The sequence below is a fragment of the Aquarana catesbeiana genome, linkage group LG04 (genome assembly GCF_042186555.1).
Source record: "Aquarana catesbeiana isolate 2022-GZ linkage group LG04, ASM4218655v1, whole genome shotgun sequence".
Taxonomy (NCBI): domain Eukaryota; kingdom Metazoa; phylum Chordata; class Amphibia; order Anura; family Ranidae; genus Aquarana; species Aquarana catesbeiana.
The window spans coordinates 258,396,127-258,412,013 of NC_133327.1; positions in this window are offsets into that span (position 1 = coordinate 258,396,127).

Below are 15,887 nucleotides of genomic sequence, written 5' to 3' on the forward strand. Positions count from 1 at the left end.
GAACCCTGCCTGGTCTGACTGGATTATGGATGAAATGGCTTTGTTCAGGCTAAGGGCTAGTACTTTAGCCAGTATTTCACGTCTGACTGTAACAGGGAGATTGGCCTATAGGAGCCTGGATCTAAGGGGTCTTTTCAAGAGTAGCACTATTATGCCTTTGGACATAGATAGAGGGAGACACCCCGACATTTTTGCTTTATTGAATACTTCCAGTAGCCTGGGTAGCAAGTATTTCCCATAATTCTTATACACCTCTATAGGTATACCATCTTCTCCTGGTGCCTTGGAGTCAGGGAACATAACGATCGCTGATTGAAGCTCCTCCAAAGTCAGAGGGGTGTCAAGAAGTTGATGGTCTGTTTCTGTCAATACAGGCAGTTCTATTCCCTCGAGGTAGTCCTGCAGAGAAGATTCAGTATAAATTTGTCGGGAGCAGTATAGGTCTGATTAAAATGATTTAAGAATCGCCATAATGTTATCTGTAGAATTAGTAGTCTTGCCATCAGGGGCCCTCAGGGCTCCAATGGATGGCGATGCCTGTTGAGCTCAGGAAATTTTTGCCAGGAGGCGACCAGTATGTTCCCCTTCCTTGTAGAAGGCAAGTTTGCTGAAGAAGCGTTTCCGCTTTGCCGTGGAGGATGTGAGCGTATTTAACGCCTCCTGTGCTGACAGCCAGGCGTCCCTACGTTCCTCACTACAACTGGGTCTCCAGGTCATGAACCGGGCACTCCACGCCCTTGCTTTGTGCACTTGATTTCTTTTTAAATATATTTATTTCCCTTATGAATAGCCCTTAAAGGTAGGCCTTTAACGTCTCCCATCTCATCCCTGTATCTCGGTTGTCTACTTGCTCTTCCCAGAAGTTGGCTATGTCTTGTATAAACTGAGGTGTTGACGGTAATTAAGCCAAAAAGCATTTCATTTCCACGGGGCTTTATTCAGTGTGGATGGGGGGCACACCTCCAGATCCATGATCAGAGTGGAATGGTCCGACATTCCCCTCAGAGTATAGGTAATATCTGTAACCAGTCGTGCCGCTGTTTCAGAACATAAACAAAAATCAATGCATGAAAGGGACATATATGACTTTGAAAAACATGAGAACTGGCATTTCCCAGGATTCCTACTCCTGCATAGGTCTATTCATCCCACCTCCTCCACCAATTTCCTCAGGGCCGTGCGGCACGAACCTCGTCCGCAAGGACCGGGGGATGTTCATCCAGCAGTGGATCGAGGAAACAATTGAAGTCTCAGGTAATATAGATCGGCACCTCCGGACGACCCAGTTGAAAATCCAAGATCGCCCTCAGGACCTGATGGCTGTATGGGGGCGGGATGTACACAAAAGCAAGTATACATTCCAATGAGAACAAACGGAAGTGCAAAATAACATACCTCCCCTCGCTATCAATCTCAGTACTCAATTCATGGTAGTCCAGTGCGCTATGTATCAATACACTCACACCCCTGGAAAAGGAGGTGTGAGTGGAGTGATAGGCCTTACCCACCCATATGAAATTGAGGCATGTCAGGGAATCGGGAGTAAGATGAGTCTCCCTGTAGAGCGCAAATGGCCGGGAGATATTTTCTCAGCGATGTGGAGACCATTGTGTGCTTAAGAGGCTCACCCAGGCCCTAACATTCCAGGACAGCACTTTGAGCCTATTCAGCCCCCTTGCCATATTAGAAGCATCTCCCGTGAATGACAATAAAACTCAGTCCGGGCTTCCCCGTTTTTTTCCCCCGCACCTCTCCACATCCAACAGCAAAGATCATGCAATTTGTAGGTTAGGTTTAGTGTTTCTTTTCTGTTGGTGTTGTAAATATTGTACCGTACTGCATAGACAGTTCTAAATTTTCCAAACCTTTGAGCGCAACTGCACTCCAACTTTGCCATGTACATACCATTAGATAGTGGCCAAAACCATGACCCTTGCGTGGTGTGTGGCCCCAGTTGCATCCGCAACCCCGTGGGCGCCCAAGCTAAAATGTATTTTGAGGGATTGTACAACTGGCATAACTTTAGGACAACAGGTCCTATTCTCCACTGGCATCACAACCACCAGCCTGAGAGTCACATCTGGTAGTAAAATGCATTTAGCACTTTGTGTACCTTTTTTTTTTTTTTTGAGGGTTTTGCTGGTGGCATCACGCTTTCTCTCTGTGGGGGAACAGAGAGCAAAAAATCAACTCTTGTTCCCGATATAATGGACAGTTATTGCCCCTATATGTGAAAGGGGAAACAAACAGGGCAACTATTGGTCAGCTGTGTCTTCCAGACTACGTTAGGGCGTTCAACCCTGTAAACCTGGGGCAAGTCAATCCTCTTCTGCCGCCATTCTTCTGGCCGGGTAAAAAGCACTTTCATTCATGTCCAGCCAGGCTGATGTTTCTGCCGCCTGTTCAAAGAAGTGGGCCTGGCCTCTTGCAGTAATACAAAGTTGTGCCGGATAAAGCATGGCAAGCCTGTAATTTTTGTAGCTCTTTTTTTACCTCTGTGAACCGGGCTCTCCTCTTCTGTACATCAGATAAAAAAGTCAGGGTAGAATGAGATACGTGCACCATTAAACCTTATGTCTTGCTTCTCCCTTGCCAGGCGCAGAATGATTTCTCTATCCCTGTAGTGTAGCAAGCGTGCAAGGATAGGGCGGGGAGGATGACCCGGTGGAAAGGGTCTCAGCGGGACCCTATGGGCCCTCTGCACAGCATAGAGGGGTGTAAACGCATCTTTCCCAAACACCTCTGGTAGCCATTTTTCAATGAAGTCGGTGGGGTCTCTACCCTCAATCTTCTCAGGGAAACCTACTATTCTGACGTTATTCCTTCTCATTTTGTTCGCGAGGTCATATGCGCGTTGGTCTACCGCAGCTACCATTCTGGTGTTGTGAGTCTCTTACAGAGGGGAAAGTTTGTCCTCCACATCACTGATCCTACTTTCAGCCACGGTGGTTCTCTCCCTGATTTTTTTGAATGTCCTGCCTGATTATGGACACTTCCTCTTTCAGACCACCAAAGTGTTCCTGCAGGGTATTCACTGAAGCAGCACATTTATTGACAGCCCTCACGATCTTAGCCAGTATAGGTTGTGCCTGCTTTTCCTCTTCTTCCTCACTGTTCTCCTCTGTCCCCTCTGCAGGAGCTGCTGTGGCGCTGTGGGTTGTGCACCCTGGAACAGCGTCCTCCATATTGCCCTGTGCAGTGGGTTCACCCTCAATCTCACTCCCTCCCTCTGTCGGCTCCTCCAGAGTCAGTGAGCCTGCCAGTTTTTTGGCATAATATCTAATGTCTTTAGTGAGGGGGTCACCGCCAGTGTGCTTTGAAGTTTTAGGGGGTTTACTCACAGTGTCCTTAGGTTTGTCAGCACCGCGCTGTCCACGCTGCTGCTGACCCCCCAGCGGCGCCATCTTGGATTTCTGAGCGGTGTCTGTCTTCCTTGCCCTTTCCTCTCAAAACTATCATGGGTTCTGGCCAGACAGGTACCTCCACGGGATCCCTCACTGTTCAGCAGTCTGCTGGTAGCTTTCAAAGTCAGTATGGATGCCGGGAACAGGATCGATGCAGGGTTACAAACGGAAGCTCTGCAAGGAAGCTGCTTCTCACATGCCGTTCAGGCCACGCACCCTAGGTATATTGCTTTAAATGCACTAAAGAACAGTGGGATCAGAAAATTATGGTGTAGTCTGATAGAGGTGTCTAAATTAGGAAATTGGCAGAATTATACATTTTTTAACAGGTAAGACCGATAATACTTTTTTTTTTCTTTTTTTAATTCAGCTGTGTCTATCTTTTTTTGCAAATTCTCTGGGGATGTTTTTTTAAATTCCAATGCGGTGTACACAGGACCGTTTTTTCCGTCGGGAATAAACTCTGAAGGTTTTTCCAACGGAGTTCTGACGGAGTTCCGCTGAAACTGTCTTGCCTACACACAATCACACCAACGTCCGACCATCTAGAACGTGGTGACGTACAACACGTACAATGGAACTAGAAAAAGGAAGTTCAATAGCGACTAGTCAATAGCTGCCGTCTCGTACTTGCTTCAGAGCATGTGTCGTTTTTGGTCCATCGGAACAGCATACAGACGAGCGGTTTTCCCGATAGGAATTCATTCCGTTGGAAAGATTTAAAACATGTTCTATTTCTAGGTCCATCAGAATTTTTGAAAAAAAAAGTCAGATGAGGCCCACACACGATCGGAATGTCCCATGAAAAGATTCTGTCGGACTTTTCCTGCCGGAAAGTCCGACCGTGTGTACGCGGCATTACTTGTCACAATTAAAATGCACTACTACATGGTTTCACACCATATGTTCCTGATATTTATAGTAGGTAAAGTTTGAAAAAAATCCTCATAAATACCCATATTAAACATAGGTTTAATTTGTTTAAGTAATTTAGAATGCAGCCAAATAAACAGGATGTTGACTTTTTAATTGTGATGCACATAGAAGGTTAAAGTAGTAATAAACCCTCCAGAGAGGTCCACAGAAAATGGTTTACCCTCCCAAAGCATGAATGTTAAAGTGGTTGTAAACCCATCCAAAACAATAAAAAAAAACCCTGCAAGACAAAGGCATAATGAGCTAGTATGTATCGCATACTAGCTTATTATGAAATACTTACCTTAGATTGAAGCTGGTGCAGTGGTCCCCATACACCGCTGTGGCCAGAGACATGTCTCCGGAATGTTACTTCCGAGTTAGCGAGCTCCGGCACTGTGACTGGTCGGAGCCACGATGACGTCACTCCCGCACATGCATGCGGGAGCCGCCGGTCACAGCACATCAGCTGAAGCAATGGCACGAATGAGCCGTTTCTTCGGGGCGCTGATGACGTCGGCACATGCTGATACAGTGGATACCTCGTAAACCATGCAGGTTTAGGAGATATCCATGGTACCTACAGGTAAGCCTTATTATAGGCTTACCTATAGTGAAAAGTGGTTTGTAAGGGTTTACAACCACTTTAAGTACTTTAGTACCACACAGTACTAGAACCTTTAAGCCGACCCTGCAATACTGCAAACATGTTTCAGATTGTAGAACAAGATCCATCTGCACAGTGTCAGAACCTTTAAGCTGATTCGGCAACACTGTAAGGACATTTGTTACTTTCAGGTGCATCCTCCAAACGAGTCACCAGGCCCTCCTGAGAGACCAGCCTTCATTTTGTCTCTCTCCAGCAAGGGTCCTCCCCTTTTCAATTTGGCTTGACTTCTTCCACACCGGGCGAGACAGCCTAAGGACCACCTCAGGAATTAGTAGGCCCCAGATAGGCTCCTGGGACTAAATGCAGAGCTCACTTCAGCAGCACCTCCTCACCAGAGGGGCCTGAGGCAAGAGCACATGGCCCAGCCCAAAAATATATCCTCTCCCAGAGTGCACCAGAACCTCCTACTGGGCTGGCTGGAAGAAAAATAAATATGCATAACTCAACCTAGTTGTACTATCTCATACTGGCTACAGTGAGAAATGCACAACCTAATTGAGATTAGGGAAAGACCAGAAATAAACTGTACAATCAGTCTGAGCTGTCTACAGCTCAGCCAAAAATGAAATTTGCATTATAGCTCCAGTTTAGGGCCAGGGGGGTACATAACATTGGAAGGGCATCGTGCTTCTAACCCAAAGTTATGATTTTCCTATGCTCAAAAATACAAACTATATATTTTGGTTTTGGATTATTAAAGTGCATTCTGAGAAAATTATTCTTGAAAAAACACCTTGACATTTACTGTCAAGGAAAATTAAAGTATTTTTGTAGACAAGACGTAAAAAAATAAAACAGTTGTATTAAACATTTACTTTTAGTTTTCTTTGGAGGGTTTCTAAAAGACCATGTTTTTTATCATATAACTTTTGCTCGTAATCTGACAAATTGAGAGACCGGTTCTAACTGCCAAGCCTTTGCTCTATAAAGGCAAAGCAAAGTGGAAAATGTTTATCTAATGTCATGCTGTAGAACATGCATACAGTACATGGCATAGGATCACCGATTCAAACGTTCATGCATCTCGACGCTATGCTGCAAAACTGTCACCTAGTATTTAGTGCCCCACACATTCAAGTTAAAGAAAATAAAAAACATATGTCACAATAAAAACAGAATATGTGGCTCCCTGGTGGCTTAGTAAATACAGTTAAGTGCTAGCTTTCACTTATGTAGGATTGCTAATATCAGATTCTGAGCATCATAATGGACTTTCTAAATGTTATTAATATAGTTATTTATTTTTTAAGTAGATGATAACAGGAGTTAATTAAGATTAAACACAGAATATTAAGCTATATTTCTCTTATAATTCAATGTAATGGTGCATTCCTAAGCTTAAATAATTTACCATAATTAGGAACAACTTACCTACATTAATAGTGCATTTTAAAAATAATACTTTTTGTTTGGTTGTAAAATCTCTAGGTGCCTGCTCCTGTGAGGGGAGGAGATGCTACAAAATAGGCTATGATGATGGGGATGTATGCTTAAAGAGGAGCTTCAGGCTTCCCCAAAAAAATTAAAAGTCAGCAGCTACAAATACTGTAGCTGCTGATTTACACACTGGATGTTATAAAAAACAAGCCAGTAATGTTAGCTGTAGAAAGCTGTAGCTGTAGAGTGAGTTTTTGCAGTAGCGTTTTTGCAGTAGCGTTTTTCAGCTGTAGCATTTCTAAGCTTTTTTTTTTTTTAGCAAAACTATACTCCTATAAAAGCTACAAAAACTGCTGATAACAGCCTATGTGTGCATGGACACAGATGATAACATGCTGGGGACTTTACTAGCTGCAGAAAAAAATATCTGAAGCCAAAAACAGCAGCTGTAAAAATGTCCAGTGCGCATGAGGCCTTAATATAAGTCCTGTTTGATCGACCTTTTTCTCATCCCCATATATATGAACGATCATTCCATCTTCCAACAGCTATGACTAAGCACCGCATAGTGGTGTGAAACATGTCAGCTTTTCATTGATCCTGTGCCTCTAATGTCTTTGTACCAGAAGAATTGTTATATTGTTTTCAATAAGGGTGTCAACAGAGTGTGGCCGTCTAGTCTTTTCTTTGATTCATTCCTTAATATAAGGACACTTGCCTGTCCAGGGATCCTGCAATGTCGTCATCCAAGCCACTCCTTCAATCGGCTTCTGTGCAAGTGCCAGCATCTCTAGTAAGAGAAACAGGAAGTGAAGCCTTGCTGCTTCACAGCCGGTTTCCTACTACGCATGTGCGAGCTGTGCTGCGCCTTGTGAATGGTCCCGTAGTCTTCTGGAACCTGCGATGTGTCCCAGAAGACTGCGGGGGAAGGAGGAGTGGCAAATCTCCAGCTCAGATCGCTACAGTTCCCCAAGAAGTGCCAAATGTGGCAGTGGAGCTCCCACCCAGGCCAATTCTGACATTTCTTTACTACATGTAAAAATCTGTATTTTTTTGCTAGAAAATTACTCAGAACCCCCAAACATTATACAAGTTTTTTTTTTTACCAGAGACCCTAGAGAATAAAATAGTGATTGTTGCAATTTATGGCACACGCTATTTGCGCAGCGAAATTTCAAATGCAATTTTTTGGGAAAAAATACACTTTAATGAGCTTTAATGCAAAAAACACAATATTTAACCCATTTTTTTATTGTAAAATATAAAAGATAATGTTACACTGAGTACATAGATACCTAACATAGATACCAGTTCTGGGCACCAGTTCTCAGTAAGGATGTACTGGAAATGGAGCAAGTAAAAAGAAGGGCAACAAAGCTAATGAAGGTTCTGGAGGATATTGGTTATAAAGAAAGGTTACGAGCACTGAACCTAATCTCTCTGGAGAAGAGACGCTTAAGAGGGGATATGATTTCAATTTACAAATACCATACTGGTGACCCCACAATAGGGATAAAACTTTTCTGCGGAAGGGAGTTTAATAAGACACGTGGCCACTCATTAAAATTAGAAGACAAGAGGTTTAACCTTAAACTGCGTAGAGGGTTTTTACTGTAAGAGCGGCAAGGATGTGGAATTCCCTTCCACAGATGGTGGAAGCGGGGAGCATCGATAGTTTAAAAAACTATTAGATAAGCACCTGAATGACCGCAACATACAGGGATATACAATGAAATACTGACATATAATCACACACACATAGGTTGGACTTGATGGACTTGTGTCTTTTTTCAACCTCACCTACTATGTAACTATAACATGTCACGCTTTAAAATTGCACACACTTTTAAATGGTACTTAAAAACCTCCATAGGCGACACAAATGTTTACAGATTATCAGTTAGAGGAGGGCTACTGCTAGAATTATTGCTCTTGCTCTGACGTTCACAGGGATATCTCACATGTGTGGTGCGAACACGGTTTATATATGCGAGCATGACCTATGTATGCGCTCTCTTCTGCACTTCAAACAAGATATTTGGGGGCACACCCTAAAAGATGCATTAAAGATGGTGCAGCCATAAGACCATACAACAGAACAAAATATTACAGCGCACACATGCAAAAAAGACATTTACCTCCTGCAAGGCTTATTTAAAACACCTGAACATTTTCAAAAAACATTATCAAAAAATATGGGGATATGATCTCCCAGTCTATGGATAATGTAGGACCCACTATTCATGGTGTACTTTGTCGCAGTAAGTGAGCTTAAGCACCATATAGCAATATGGGGTGACCAAATCCCCATATTTTTTGATAATGTTTTTTAAAAATGTCTAGTTGTTTTAAATAAGCCTTGCAGGAGGTAAATGTCTTTTTTGCATGTGTGCGCTGTAATATTTTGTTCTGTTGTAAGGTCTTATGGCTGCACCATCTTTAATGCATCTTTTAGGGTGTGCCCCCCAATATCTTGTTTGTCTATTGTATGGATTTTGACCAAATCCTTTTGATCGAGGAGCACCCCACTTCTTCATCAGTGCCTCTCATTAGTGTCCACCTGTGTCATGGGTGGAGACCTCCAGTTCTCCCATATAGAAGAGTATATTGCTCCCATGGTTCTGAGAAGCAGGATCTTATGGTATGACCAAATCCCCATATTTTTTGATAATGTTTTTTGAAAATGTCTAGGTGTTTTAAATAAGCCTTGCAGGAGGTAAATGTCTTTTTTGCATGTGTGTGCTGTAATATTTTGTTCTCTTCTGCACTTCTACACTGTCCCTTTCATTTTTTTTAACATGTAACAAAGTCCCGGGGCCCCTGAAGCCCAATGGTGACCTCCAGAGTTAGGGACAGTTGACATCCTTCAGTGTAGAGCGGGTTACAAGGCATGGTGGGTGTAATGTAAGATGAACAGGTGGGCGCCAGACACTTTTTGAATGCAATAAGATTTATTGTCTCTTAAACAGAACTGTAAGAGAGAGAGGATTAGGGCCAGGACACCCTTAGGTAGATGCAATGTTAATTGGCAGACTCTGAGACTTCTATAGGTAGATAGCTATACACGTGAAAGCCTCCGGCCGGACACCACTTCTGTATAGGTAGGACCGCTGTCTCCTATGGCAACAATCTTGTAGCTGTTACTAATGGTAAAGGTATTCAACTAACTGCAACATGAACAGTTCTCTTTACCCCACACTCACTCACTGTGAGTCTTCACTCAACGAGTTCCCAGTCTCTCTCACTAGACTTCGGATCCACTAGCCACTTAATCCCCTGAGCTCTTTCACTGTAGCACTCGGTATCTTCCTCAAGCATCACTCCAGCTTCACTGCTGGGTCCCTGGCTTGGCACTCACAGATTCTCCTCAAGCTTCACCCCTGCTGACACATTAGGTCCCTGGCTTGGCACTCCACAAGTGTCACTTCTGCTGTCCTGCTGGGTCCCTGATTTGGCACTTGCTGATGCTTTCCCACTTCTTCACCGTCCCCGGCTGGCGAGAAATCTGCTCTGGTACTGGCCTCAGCTCACTCACTGGGGTCTCCGGTAGCAAGGTGGATGGTCCCTTTGTGGGGACAGCTTCGACTCTACCTCCAACCACGACTGGTTCCCTGGCCGGCTGAACCGTTACTTCTGGTTGGACTACAGGCCCACAGTCCCAACCCTGCACTACTTCTGGATAGGCTCTCAGATAGCCTAGCAGCCAGATGTCCCCGGGATAGGTCTTAGGTTTCTGGCCTAGCAGCCCGAGGCAATATGACACACGTCCACCCAAACAGCCGCCCAGGTGGCACAGAACCCCGATCACCTGACTCCACCCAAATAAATAGGTTCTTCCAGCTAGCCAAGGGACCCAAGAAAATCCCTGCCCATTGGCTAAGACACCCCATGCATTCCTAATCTGCCCTTGTCTCATCTACAGATACCCAGCCATCTAGTGACAGAAGAGAAAAGTGCAGGAATTCCAGAATTAGGGCGAAATCAGTTGACCCCCTAGCAATTGACCAAGGCAACTATCACTTGGCAAATAAATTTAATAGCAACCCTGCCTAAACATCAGGGTGCTACAATCACTTTTATTCCTATCACAAGAAATGTTAACATCCCTTGTGATAGAAATAAGGCATGACAGGTTCTCTTTATGGAGAGATTTAGATGGCAGTGTTTTACATCTGCCAGAGGCGGAAGTGATGTCATGACATCGCTTCGAGCCTCCCAGGGTAATAGAAATGGCCAGGGACCATCCGATCCTCGGCCAGCTCTGTAGTAAGCCACGCCACCACTTGATCAGATCTCTGGTTTCCCCATCGCACGGGAGAGTCGCCGATGAACGGCAGGATGGGGGGGGACAATCCCCTCCCGTTGCCTATAAAAGTATTACAGCAGCTAATAAGCCACTAGGATGGCTTTTACATTGCAGGGAATCACTGGCTAAACAAAAAAGATATCTTGATGATGCCTGTAGCTGCAGTCCATTTCCACTTAAAGTCTACAACATCATATGAGGTCATGCGGGTGGGAAGTGGTTAAGTTTAGTGAATTTGCACATAGACACAACTTTCACATGCACTGTATTTGGCTTTAGTAAAGCAAGGTTGGGCACCCTTGCTGCTATGTAAGGGATAATTGGCCTGATGAGTTTAGAAATGCTTACACTGAATAATTTTCCTACCACATAGATAGGAAGGGAAAAAACATGAATGTTGCTATTATTGACCTTCCTTTCTGACAATGCAGACTCCTGCTGTCATGATGATCTGCTTCTTCAATACTTCCCCAGTCACTGATCTGATTTAATTATGCAATTTGGGAGTCATGACTTTTCTCTGTCTTTTGAGATTTTGTGACTCTGAAAATAAGAGAGCCAAGACACTAACAGCAAATCAGAAATAGCAACCTTTATATTTAGATTTTCTGTAAGACTGAACTTCAGGCAACAAGCTAAAAACACAATTGAAATACATATTGTATATCATGACTGTCCCGAATTAAATGTATTTCTCTCCATCCAGGCTTAAGATTTACAAAGTCCTGACAGACTGTGCAGCCAGGCTGCTGGCCTGACTTTTCTCTGCTGTAGTCCCCCAGCTTGTGACTGGGCAGTGAAGAAGCAGGAGCAGCTCACCCCTATAATCATTAAGTGCTCTCCTACTGTCAGCATATTCCTTATCAGCATACAGTATGTGCATGTACAACAATAGATTGACGTCTAGTGTTGTGCCTCCCCCAGTGCTGCTGTACAGAGAGTACAATAGGCTGGTGCTACATCAAATTCAGGTTCTTACATTTGTTTCATTGAAACATACATCAAATTATTTTTAATTGAATACATACACACCTTTATTGGAGTTTATGTTATATCTGCCCGGTGTTCAACATAAGAATGTTGTAGGAGATGCAAGTATTTTGGCATACTCTCAGAACTCTGGCCCATTATGATCATCAACATTTAGTCTATGATATGGTAGCTTTTCATGAACACACGGAATCTTGGAACCATTGAATCACATGGTAATGGGGCTTCTTTCAGGCTGAAAGAGAAGTGACAGTTTAGAGATTAAAATGTGCTATTTCTTACTGTGAACTAAAATATACAGGAATGAAAAATCAAGAGAAACTAAGAAGTACTGAATAATTTCAAAATGATTCTATTAATATTTATTTTTTTGTCTTTATTTTTCAGCTTGTGGGTTTGATTTACTGCTGCAATGTACAAGCTCTCAGAAGAGATGTATGCCTTCCTTGTAGATATGCCCAAAGATTAATATTACGTGGAATACATATATAGGTTTAGACTTTTTTGCCAATCTAAAAAAAATGCAAAAATAAATTCAGGTGAATTATAACATTAGCAGGATGAGTGTATGAAAATGTGATCAAAGAAAAGTGACAGTAATGTCTTTAGCCATTAAGAGGATTCCATGTGTTATTTTTTAGAGCAGTTTAGAAAGGCATGTAAGCTACTAACTCTTTTGGTTTCCTGTATATGATCGCCCTGTTTCTGTTGGGAAAATACATTTATTGCAAGATTTTAATGTGTCCTCCTTTCTTGTCTCCGGGTAGCAGCCATAAGACATGAGGGGGTAATCTCTACAAGAGAGTCACATATTTTTCATAAATTTAAAAAAAAAAATATCTGGAGTTGGGTCTTAAAGTAGAACTCAGTACACCTCTCACATTTTTGTAAATATTTGTATATATTTTATTAAATCTTTTCATGTGACAACACTGAAGAAATTACACTTTGCTACAATGTAAAGTAATGAATGCACAACTTGTATAACAGTGTAAATTTGCTGTCCCCTCAAAATAACTCAACACAGCTAAAAATGTCTAAACTGTTGGCAACAAAAGTGAGTACACCTCTAAGTGAAAATGTCCAAATTGGGCCAAATTAGCCATTTTCCCTCCCCGATGTCAAGTGACTCATTAGTGTTACAAAGTCTCAGGTATGAATGGGGAGCAAGTGTTTTAAATCTGGTGTTATCGCTCTCACTTTCTAATACTGGTCACTGGAAGTTAAACATGGCACCTCATGGCAAAGAACTCTCTGTGGATCTGAATAAAAGAATTGTTGCCCTACATAAAGATGGCCTAGGCTATAAGAAGATTGCCAAGACCCTGGAACTGAGCTGCAGCACGATGGCCAAGACCATACATCGGTTTAACAGGACAGGCTCCACTCAGAACAGGCCTCGTCATGGTCGACAAAGAAGTTGAGTGCATGTGCTCAGCGTCTTATCCAGAGGTTGTCTTTGGGAAATAGACATATGAGTGCTGCCAGCATTGCTGCAGAGGTAGAAGGGGTGGGGGGTCAGCCTGTCAGTGCTTAGACCATACGCCGCACACTGCTTCAAATTGGTCTGCATGGCTGTTATCCCAGAAGGAAGCCTCTTCTAAAGATGATGCACAAGCGTGTGTGGCAGCAACCAGGTGAGGAGTACAAAGACAAGTGTGTCTTGCCTACAGTCAAGCACGGTGGTGGGAGTGTCGTGGTCTGGGGCTGCATGAGTACTGCTGGCACTGGGGAGCTACAGTTTATTGAGGGAACCATGGATGCCAACATGTATTGTGACATACTGAATCAGAGCATGATCCCTCCCATTGGAGACTGGGCCGCAGGGCAGTATTCCATCATGATAATGACCCCAAACACAACTCCTAGATGACCACTGCCTTGCTAAAGAAGGTGAGGGTAAAGGTGATGGACTGGCCAAGCATGTCTCCAGACCTAAACTCTATTTAGCATCTGTGGGGCATCCTCAAACGGAAGGTGGAGGAGCGCAAGGTCTCTAACATCCACCAGCTCTGTGATGTCGTCATGGAGGAGGACTCCGATGGCAACCTGGTTATCAAAAAAATGGAGGTTATGGAATAAATCTGCTATACAGCAGCCAACATCCCAATCTCGATTGGTACTAAATTGACTGTCTCACAGTCTATGCCTAAAAAGTCCCGCCCCTAAGGGGAAAAAATTGTTGTTCCAGTGGCAACCTGTGAAGCTCTGGTGAACTCCATTCCCAAGAGGGTTAAGGCAGTGCTGGAAAATAATGGTGGCCACACATAATATTGACACTTTAGGCCCAATTTGAACATTTTTCACTTAGGGGTATACTCACTTTTGTTGCCAATGGTTTAGACGGAATGGCTGTGCGTTGAGTTATTTTGAGGGAACAGCAAATTTACACTTCTATACAAGCTGTACACTTACTACTTTACATTGTAGCAAAGTGTCATTTCTTTAGTGATGTCATTAAAGAAAAAGATATAATAAAATATTTACAAAAATATGAGGAGTGTACTTATTTTTGTGAGATACTGTATGTACAGTTGCAATAAAAAGTATGTGAACCCTTTTGGAATGATATGGATTTCTGCACAAATTGGTCATAAAATATGATCTGATCTTCATCTAAGTCACACAAAGAATTAAATGTTACCATGTTTTTATTGAACACATCATGCCACATCATCTCAATCGGGTTGAGGTCAGGACTCTCACTGGGCCACTCCAGAAGGCGTATTTTTTTCTGTTTAAGCCATTCTGTTGTTGATTTACTTCTATGCTTTGGGTCGTTGTCCTGTTGCAACACCCATCTTCTGTTGAGCTTCAGCTGGTGGACAGATGGCCTTAAGTTCTCCTGCAAAATGTCTTGATAAACTTGGGAATTCATTTTTCCTTTGATAGCAATCTGTCCAGGCCCTGACGCAGCAAAGCAGCCCCAAACCATGATGCCCCCACCACCATACTTCACAGTTGGGATGAGGTTTTGATGTTGATGTGCTGTGCCTCTTTTTCTCCACACATAGTGTTGTGTGTTTCTTCCAAACAACTCAACTTTGGTTTCATCTGTCCACAGAATATTTTGCCAGTACTGCTGTGGATCATCCAGGTGCTCCTGTGCAAACTGTAAACGTGCAGCAATGTTTTTTTTGGACAGCAGTGGCTTCCTATGTGGTATCCTCCCATGAAATCCATTCTTGTTTAGTGTTTTACATATCGTAGATTCGCTAACAGTGATGTTAGCATATGCCAGAGACTTTTGTAAGTCTTTAGCTGACACTCTAGGATTCTTCTTCACCTCACTGAGCAGCCTGCACTGTGCTCTTACAGTCATCTTTACAGGACGCCCACTCCTAGGGAGAGTAGCAGCAGTGCTGAACTTTCTCCATTTATAGACAATTTGTCTAACCATGGACTGATGAACAGCAAGGCTTTTGGAGATACTTTTACAACCCTTTCCAGCTTTATGCAAGTCAACAATTCTTAATCGTATGTCTTCTGAGAGCTCTTTTGTGCAAGGCATCATTCACATCAGGCAATGCTTCTTGTGAAAAGCAAACCCAGAACTGGTGTGTGTTTTTTATAGGGCAGAGCAGCTGTAAGCAACACCTCCAATCTCATCTCATTGATTGGACTCCAGTTGGCTGACACCTCACTCCAATTAGCTCTTGGAGATCTCATTAGTCTAGGGGTTCACATACTTTTTCCACCTGCACTGTGAATGTTTACATGGTGTGTTCAATAAAAACATGGTAACATTTAATTCTTTGTGTTATTAGTTTAAGCAGACTGTGATTGTCTATTGTTGTGATCAGATCACATTTTATGACGTATTTGTGCAGAAATCCATATAAATCCAAAAGGGTTCACATACTTTTTATTGCAACTGTATGTGAATTTTTAAACTGTCAAAATAACACAATTCTGCCCAGTCATTGTTCTCGTTTATACATAGCTGCCACAGTATATATCCAAAGGGTGACAGCCTGGGTTGGTAGGTTCTTGTTTCAACTGTCCTCTGCCACCCATCTAAATGGACTATAATTAAGTATCAACCAGCTGGTAAGGCCATAAGGTTAATTGCCACCTGATGTGGTGGTTTTTGACTTCTCACCAGGCTGCCCTCCCACCCCAACCTAAACACCCCCTGCCCTTCATGGCACTCTATTTTTGCCTCCTCTCTTCCCTTTGGTTGCTAGAACACTGACACAGCAACCATCAAATGAAAAAAAAAATA